At 42.4% G+C, this 6,819-nt stretch overlaps 1 pseudogene; it reads left to right on the top strand.

Annotated features, from left to right (window-relative positions):
• Positions 1-5,659: 5,659 nt before the first annotated feature.
• Positions 5,660-6,182, top strand: LOC113182048 (mediator of RNA polymerase II transcription subunit 28 pseudogene; annotated as a pseudogene).
• Positions 6,183-6,819: the final 637 nt, after the last annotated feature.

The following is a 6,819-nucleotide window of genomic DNA, read 5'->3' as shown; positions in this document are numbered from 1 at the left end:
TCTCACTAAGTTGTTGAGGGCCTTGAACTTGTGATCCTCCTGTCTCAGCCTCCTGAGTAGCTGGAATTACATGTGTGCACCACTGTGCCTGGCTTGTTCTCATTGGGAGTGTTTACTTGTCTAACTTTAGTTACTTATGATCACAGCTTCCTAGAAAAACCCAGGTCCATTTGTTTCCCAAACCAGCATTTCCTGCCTCTGCCTTTATCCTAGACTACCATCCTGTATCCTTGACTCATTGCCACTTATACCCTGGCATCTACAGTGACCTTGTGACTTTCCCCCGTATGGCAAATGGCATCTTTCTCTCCCAGTGTACTAAAGTTCACACCTTGCAATTCTGCCTCACTGGTATCTCTGTTGTTGTTCACTTAATTTTTCATTCTGGTTTTCTCCTATAGGCCATCCTGCCTTATTCTACAGGCTGCCTTGCTACAGCGTTCTTCTTTGAATCTCTTCTCACTCTAGAACATCCCAAATGGAGGCTCCAGGTTAAGGAATCACATTGTAATTATGCCCACTGCTTTCTTAAGCTCCTGTTGAACCAGAGCAAAATTCTTCGAGACTCAAGGCATTGCATTAACTGTTCTCCCTTCCTCACAACCTTATCTAACTCCTTTTCCCAGATGTGGTAATCTCTGAGTAAGTCCGCAGACTCCTGCTCAACACAGAGCTCTCAAATGACTATTCTAAAAAGTCTTTCTTGACTAAACTCATTTTTTACTATCACTTCTTATCCTTCCTAAATGCAAAGAAAACAAACATATTGCATTACCTTGAACAAACTTATGTTATCCAGATGCCATACCTTTTTTCATCTTGCCAATCAGCTTATAGATTCTAGCTGCAGAATGATGTGTTTCACAGTGTGATTCACAGTCCATCTGTACTTGAATCATCTGGAGTGCTTTAGGAAAATACAGATTTTTGCCCCATCCTCATAAATTAGAATTTGATGGTAAGCACAAGGAGTATAGATTTTTTTTTTTGTATCAGAAACTGAACCCATGGATGCTTATACACTGAGCCACATCCCCATCCCATTTTATATATTTTATTTAGAGACAGAGTCTTGCTGAGGTACTTAGGGCCTTACTAATTTGCTGAGGCTGGCTTTGAACTCATGATTCTCCTGTCTCAGCCTCCCAAGGCACTGGGATTATAGGTGTACACCAACATGCCCAGCCAGGAGTATGGATTTTTAATAAGCTGAAGTTACTATGTTTGAAGACTTGGGGAAACATTGTACTGGAGAATAGATGTTAAAATTGTAGTATTTTTTGTTTGTTTTGTTTTGTTTTTAATGCCTCAGGTACTTCTAGAACTGTGCTTGGAACATAGAAGATTTTCACTAATTGCTTGTTAGATTAAGGATTGAATAAATTTAACTTTAGATATGGGAATTCTCCCCTACTCAATGAAAATATTTGTAATTTTCACTAAATGTGTCCATCATGCCAACTTCAATTAGTATAATCCACATTCCTTTTATGAGTTGAACAGCCTAAATCTCCTTTGGATTTTGCTTTTCCTAAGATAATGTAATTTAATTTACTTTGGTCATGATAAAATATCATATCAAATTGGTTCAAAACTCTCAAGGTGTTCTTTAATTCTAAGTTTAGACCTCTCCTGAGTGGAAGGTAGAAAAGTTCTAATTATAAGTGGTAAAAAAAAATACCAAAATGATTTTATAAGCCAGGTAATTATTGTTATAGGGGTTAATAAAAATTCTGTGTTCTACCATATTGTTACTTTAATACATATTTACTATATGTATTCATACTGTTATTGCAAGCAATACATGGAAAGTACCAATGATTCCCTATTGCTGCCTGGGATACAATTATTATTAATATTTTGGCTTTTTTTAATTCGGTTAGGTTTAGAGGCTCGTTTTGCTCCCTAGCCTTGGCCCATTTAAGGCTGGGGACTCCAGGTAGATTCTTTGGATAGCTAACTTTAAAAGGCCTCTAATGCACACAACTTCTATCAGCCTAGCCCATTAATACCTAAGCTTCCCTCCAGTCTGTGTCTAACAGATGTTGCTTTGATCTCTTTGCTAACTTACTCTGACTCTGAACATGTGAAAAGGGAAATGGAACAAAGGTGATGTAACTATGAGCTTTAACTCTGTATTGCTTTTAGTCTTTACAGTGACTTTATGAGGAAATTTTTCTTCCTACAACATAGGGGACACAATTGAGGCTACTAGTGGTGGGAAAATTGTCTTATAGTGCCATGACATACATACGCAGCTGTTAATTCAGAAATTGGGGAGGGGCAATGGGGGATTAAGAAAAACACACAACGGATGCTACTGCGTAAACATGGAGGACTGAGGAACTTCCGGATCCTAGAGTCTCAACATGGACGTGCATCAAAGGAACTTCTGGATCCTAAACATGGACGTGTACCTGAGGAACTTCTGGATCCGGGAGCCTAAACATGGACGTGTGCCTGAGGAACTTCCGGATCCTAGAGCCTAAACATGGATGCCTGAGAACTTCCAGACCCGGGAGCTTAAAAATGGACGTGTACCCAAGGAACTTCCTGATCCTAGAGCCTAAACATGGATGTGCAACTGAGGAACTTCCGGATCTGGGGGCCTAAGCATGGATGCCTGAGGCACTTCTGGATCCGGGGACTTAAACATGGACATGTACCCAAGGAACTTCCGGATCCAGGGGCCTAAACATGGACATGCACCTGAGGAACCTCTGGATCTGTGGGCCTAAACATGGACACCTGAGGCACTTCCAGTCTTAGAGCCTAAATATGGACGTGCACCTGAGGCACTTCCGGATGCTAAGGCCTAAACATGGATGTGTGCCCGAGGAACTTCCAGATCTGGGCACCTAAACAAGGACATGCACCTTTGCAACTTCCGGATCCGGGGGCCTAAACATGGATGTGTCTGTGGAACTTCTGGGTCCTTGTGCCTATAAAGGGCAGGGCGTGACTCTCAGAAGGGACGTGGCCCATGAAGGGGAGCAGAGTATGGGGCCTGTTGGGGGCAGACTGAGCTGTCGCATCCTGAACTTGAATGTGATGGTGGTCTCACTTCCCGGCCTTCCCCTGGATGTCACTTCCTCCCCTTCCAGGAGGTGCCAGGGAGGAAGTGAGACCAGGCGCAGGGGCCAGGCCCTAAGGAGGGACACCTTTTTTCTCCTCACTTAGCCAGGCACCAAGCCTGGCTGGGGACAGGGACGTCTTGTGACACTGGCTGCCTCCTGCATCCCTGCCCCAGGACCTCAGGGACCACAGGCTGGGACAGTCGTTGATTCTCCCCTGGCCGCTGACCCTCAGTCCCAAGGTCTACCCAGGGAGAGCTCTATCTCCCAGAGGGTCAGGGGTCCCATGTGACCTGCTGCTCCTTACCCACCATCATCCTGGGTGAGCACAGGTCAGGACACCAGACGCTACTGAGAGTGACATCTCCTAGATGGGCGGCTGGGGACTTTGCCTCTGTCCCCAGGCCTCGGACACCGATGATCCCCCCCAGAGACAGAAAATAACCCCACACTGCCCAAGACTTATTTCCTGTTGCCACCTTCTTTGTGAAGCCAGTTTTTCAACAGAGACAATATTCCGGTTGCGGGGGGGGGGGGGGGGGTGGGGGGGGTGGGAAGCAAGCAACAACATGGAGTTAATCAAACCAAGCTGACACATCTGGTCCTCCAAGAGAAATCTGGATTGGAGGGAGAACAGCCATTCTCAACTGGCGAAATAGTGAAGTTCTCTTGTCCTTATTTTGTGTAAGAAAAATAAATAATCTGATGTTGTTAACTCATCAAATTATTTTTGATGAGTGCTTGGCTCATAGGAAAACTGATTCTGTTTTATGGAATGAAGTGTTACCTGATTTTAAAATTAAAAATAAAGCCAATTAGGATTGTTAAATTAAAAAAAAAAAAAAACAAGAGAATCACAGACTTAGGACCTCTGGACTGCTCTGATGCTGAACACCTTAACTGTCCACACCTCACCTGATAGAAAATAAAGACTTTGGGCTACTTCCCCCAACTTCACCACTTTCAGCAGGAAACAGCTTGGAGATGTCATCACCCATTTTCTCGTAGAAATGGAATGTAGAAACAGTGGGGAAATGTAACAGTGGTCCACTTTACACTTTGAATATAGCCCTTGCTGCTCTGCCACTGCAATATATATATGAACCTTTGTTTTTACTTATTTATATGTGGTGCTGAGGATCAAACCCAATGCCTCACACATGCTAGGTAAGCACTCTGCTACTGAGCTATAGCCCCAGCCCCACTGAAACTTATCTTTAAAATGGCTAAGTTTCATTCTCTTTCTCTTTCCCTGCTCCTACCTAATCTCAACCACTCCCTAATTCCTGGAGAAACAGGATTACCTTTCTTCCCATTTTAGGCAGATTTATCTGTTCTTGAGTACACACCCACCGTAGGAACAAAGTAATCCAGACTTTGGGGATGATACCAGAAGATCTCAGAAATGACTATCTCCCAATTAACAAGTGAATTACAACTCCAACTGAGAACGCGTGGAATGTAGCCTTTGAATCCACTTATTTAAAAGTCCCCTGTTCCTGCTGTGTTTCTCCTTTGCTAGCAAAGCAATAAACCTTCCTTTTCCTTTTCCTCAAAAAGAAAAAAGAAAGAAACTCACAAACATTTAGAGAGAAAAGCAAGATCAGGTGGGAAACTGAACTCTCATTGAGAACAGTGACCCAGAGGTGGCTCCACACATTTATTATGTAGGCTTTATCCTCACAAGGTTATTTGTGAGAAAGGTTCTGAGAAGCAGGCAGGCTGGAAGGTCACAGCATAGATGAGACATTATGGTTATCTTGCTATGCTCAGAATCCTCTATTCCAAGGAGTCTGCATTTCAAGGTCAGAGTTGATATCTCTGGATGTTTGCCCAGAGAGAGACCAAGGGCTTGTACTGCCATAGCAACTGGGAAGTGTTAACCCTGTATTTTTGCACAGGGGGGAATACTAGGACAGGTGCACCACAACCACAAGGCCATCAGATACCTTGATCATTGCTCCCCACAAACCAGCACCCAATTTCCCATTTCTTTTGTCTATAGGTTTATTTATTTTGTACTATACCAAGCTGCTTTATGGTTTTATTTTGCCAATTCTTGAACATATTTCTCCCCTCCCCCTCAAATGTGTTTTGCCCATGGGTATGTTTTGGTCAGTCTATTCAGAACCTGTCTCTGCCAGTAGTTCCTTAGCAATAAGATGCTCTTTTGATTCTCTCCACTGAGCAATTCTTTCTTCTACCCTCTGCCAACTACCTTTCTTGGTCAGTCTTGCCTAAGCTTGGGCACCAGAGCAACACCTACAGAACCAACTCAATAATATGCTCCTCCTCCTCTTTCTCCTCCTCCTCTTCCTCCTCCTCTTCTTTTTCTTCTTCTTCTTATTATTCATTATTAATTTTAGTAGTCAATGGATCTTTTATTTTATTTATTTATTTATATACAGTGCTGAGGATCGAACCCAGGGCCTCACACATACCAGGCAAATGCTGTACCACTGAACCACAACTCCAGCCCCAATATGCTCTTCTTTGATGACCTCCATATGTTATGGAAATGATATGAATGTCAAATGAAAAAAGGTTTAACTAAATGTGACATAAAACCCAACTATATTCCAGACATGGTAGCTCTGCTAAGTGGTATGCTCTCTGGGCAGCTCCCGCCACCCTGCCAGGACCCCCCAGCCAGGCCTCCCTTCTTCAGGAAATGCCTGGTGTGCAGAGAACTTCTAGCAGCACCTCAGTGGATGAGTTGGAATCATCATTTGAGGCTTGCTTTGCTTCTCTCATGAGTCAGGATTATGTCAATGGCACCACTCAGGAAGAAATGTGAACTGGTGTTGGTCAGTGTATCCAGAAGTTTCTGAATATTGCAAGACAGAATTTTTTTTACTACAAAAAAGTTAGCACATTTCTGTCCAGAAACCAGAGTAAGTTATTAAAAAAGACATCTCAGAACTAAGCAATGAATCACAGTGGGAAGATGTGCCGGTGCAGAAGCACTTGACAAAGCTGAGGCGTTGGCAGCAGGTGCTGGAGGACATCAATGTACAGTATAAAAAGCCAGCTGGAGTCCCTCAGGGCTCCATGGCCTACCTTCAGCAGGTGTCTGACAATATCCCAGTGCTTCTGAAGCAGAACTGAGAGAGGCCTGGCCTAAAAAGTTGCCTCCTGCAGACAGTTTTGCCAGGGTGGACATGTCATTTTAGAAGAATTATTTGCCAGAGAATGAGCTGGTGTTAATTTTGTTTCCACCCCAAAATTTCCCCCAATTTTTATGAGCTATTAATTAATTGACTACTTTATAAAATGCTTATAGCTTGGTAAATGAAGGGAGGTTTTGTTTTGTTTTGGTTTTGGTTTTCTTTCATAGCTTTATTGAGGTAAAATTGAAGTACAATAAAATGTACATATTTGAAGTATGCAATTTGATCAGTTTTGATGTTTTGACATGTTATGTAGCCAATACAATCAATATTAAAAGCATTTCCATTACTTTTTTCAAAAATTTGGACTCATGCAGACTGTGTTTCCTGCATGATGTATTACATTAGAAATCAATCTCCTTAAGATGCCTAAAACCCACCCCCACATCACAACTACTTAAAAGTTAAATGGCACACTTATAAATATCTCAGAGGTCCAAGAAGAAAGCACAAGAAAAGTAAATTTAAAATGCTTTGAACTAAGTGATAATAAAAGCTTAAAATATCAGAATCTCTGGGATAAAACAGTATGCCGATGAACTTTTATAACTAAAAGTACTAGTATCAGAAAGAAG

This window comes from Urocitellus parryii, chromosome 1 (assembly GCF_045843805.1).
Source record: "Urocitellus parryii isolate mUroPar1 chromosome 1, mUroPar1.hap1, whole genome shotgun sequence".
Lineage (NCBI taxonomy): Eukaryota > Metazoa > Chordata > Mammalia > Rodentia > Sciuridae > Urocitellus > Urocitellus parryii.
Note: the sequence above shows the minus strand (reverse complement) of the source record. Positions and strands in the feature narration are given on the sequence as shown.